Here is a 2630-nt window from a genome sequence, read left to right on the forward strand (position 1 = left end):
GCCGTCTCTCTCAGGGCACCACGAGAGAACGTGCATTATATTAATTTGTTCTTTGTTTCATGTTGATTGAGTATTTTTATGTTTGTATAATACTTCCGGAGGAACTTCCCGGAGGAACTTCCGGAGGAACTTCCCGGAGGAACTCCCGGAGGAACTTCCGGAGGAATTCCCGGAGGAACTTCCGGAGGAATTCCCGGAGGAACTTCCGGAGGAATTCCCGGAGGAACTTCCGGAGGAACTTCCGGAGGAACTTCCCGGAGGAACTTCCGGAGGAACTTCCCGGAGGAACTTCCGGAGGAACTTCCCGGAGGAACTTCCGGAGGAACTTCCCGGAGGAACTTCCGGAGGAACTTCCCGGAGGAACTTCCGGAGGAACTTCCCGGAGGAACTTCCGGAGGAACTTCCCGGAGGAACTTCCCGGAGGAACTTCCGGAGGAACTTCCGGAGGAACTTCCCGGAGGAACTTCCGGAGGAACTTCCCGGAGGAACTTCCGGAGGAACTTCCCGGAGGAACTTCCGGAGGAACTTCCGGAGGAACTTCCGGAGGAACTTCCCGGAGGAACTTCCGGAGGAACTTCCCGGAGGAACTTCCCGGAGGAACTTCCCGGAGGAACTTCCCGGAGGAACTTCCCGGAGGAACTTCCGGAGGAACTTCCCGGAGGAACTTCCGGAGGAACTTCCGGAGGAACTTCCCGGAGGAACTTCCGGAGGAACTTCCGGAGGAACTTCCGGAGGAACTTCCCGGAGGAACTTCTGGAGGAACTTCTGTAGGAACTTCCCGGAGGAACTTCCCGGAGGAACTTCCAGAGGAACTTCCCGGAGGAACGAAGGAGGAGCTTCCCGGAGGAACGAAGGAGGTACTTCCGGAGGAACTTCCGGAAGAACTTCCGGAGGAACTTCCGGGGGAACTTCCGGAAGAACTCCCGGGGAAACTTCCGGAGGAACTCCCGGGACAACTTCGAGAGGAACTTCCAGGGGGAACTTCCGGAGGAACTTTCCGGGGGAACTCCCGGAGGAACTTCCCGGGGAACTTCCGGAGGAACTTCCCGGGGAACTTCCGGAGGAACTTCCCGGGGGAACTTCCGGAGGAACTTCCCGGAGGAACTTTCCGGGGGAACTTCCGGAGGAACTTCCCGGGGGAACTTCCGGAAGAACTTCCCGAGGGAACTTCCGGAGGAACTTCCGGAGGAACTTCCGGAGGAACTTCCCGGAGGAACTTCCGGAGGAACTTCCCGGAGGAACTTCCGGAGGAACTTCCCGGAGGAACTTCCGGAGGAACTTCCCGGAGGAACTTCCGGAGGAACTTCCCGGAGGAACTTCCGGAGGAACTTCGGAGGAACTTCCGGAGGAACTTCCCGGAGGAACTTCCCGGAGGAACTTTCGGAGGAACTTCCCGGAGGAACTTCCGGAGGAACTTCCCGGAGGAACTTCCGAGGAACTTCCGGAGGAACTTCCGGAGGAACTTCCGGAGGAACTTCCGGAGGAACTTCCCGGAGGAACTTCCGGAGGAACTTCCGGAGGAACTTCCCGGAGGAACTTCCGGAGGAACTTCCCGGAGGAACTTCCGGAGGAACTTCCCTGAGGAACTTCCGGAGGAACTTCCGGAGGAACTTCCGGAGGAACTTCCGGAGGAACTTCCCGGAGGAACTTCCGGAGGAACTTCCCGGAGGAACTTCCCGGAGGAACTTCCGGAGGAACTTCCGGAGGAACTTCCCGGAGGAACTTCCGGAGGAACTTCCCGGAGGAACTTCCGGAGGAACTTCCGGAGGAACTTTCCGGAGGAACTTTCCGGAGGAACTTCCGGAGGAACTTTCCGGAGGAACTTCCGGAGGAACTTCCGGAGGAACTTCCGGAGGAACTTCCGGAGGAACTTCCGGAGGAACTTCCCGGAGGAACTTCCGGAGGAACTTCCCGGAGGAACTTCCGGAGGAACTTCCCGGAGGAACTTCCGGAGGAACTTCAGGGAACAACTTCCGGAGGAACTTCCCGGAGAAACTGCCGGAGGAACTTCCGGAGGAACTTCCGGAGGATCTTCCGGAGGAACTTCCGGAGGAACTTCCGGAGGAACTTCCGGAGGAACTTCCGGAGGAACTTCCGGAGGAACTTCCGGAGGAACTTCCGGAGGAACTTCCGGAGGAACTTCCGGAGGAACTTCCGGAGGAACTTCCCGGAGGAACTTCCGGAGGAACTTCCCGGAGGAACTTCCGGAGGAACTTCCGGAGGAACTTCCGGAGGAACTTCCCGGAGGAACTTCCGGAGGAACTTCCCGGAGGAACTTCCGGAGGAACTTCCCGGAGGAACTTCCGGAGGAACTTCCCGGAGGAACTTCCGGAGGAACTTCCCGGAGGAACTTCCGGAGGAACTTCCCGGAGGAACTTCCCGGAGGAACTTCCCGGAGGAACTTCCGGAGGAACTTCCCGGAGGAACTTCCGGAGGAACTTCCCGGAGGAACTTCCGGAGGAACTTCCCGGAGGAACTTCCGGAGGAACTTCCCGGAGGAACTTCCGGAGGAACTTCCCGGAGGAACTTCCGGAGGAACTTCCCGGAGGAACTTCCGGAGGAACTTCCGGAGGAACTTCCGGAGGAACTTCCGGAGGAACTTCCGGAGGAACTTCCGGAGGAACTTCCGG

Source organism: Armigeres subalbatus, chromosome 3 (assembly GCF_024139115.2).
Source record: "Armigeres subalbatus isolate Guangzhou_Male chromosome 3, GZ_Asu_2, whole genome shotgun sequence".
In the NCBI taxonomy this organism is placed as follows: Eukaryota; Metazoa; Arthropoda; class Insecta; order Diptera; family Culicidae; genus Armigeres; species Armigeres subalbatus.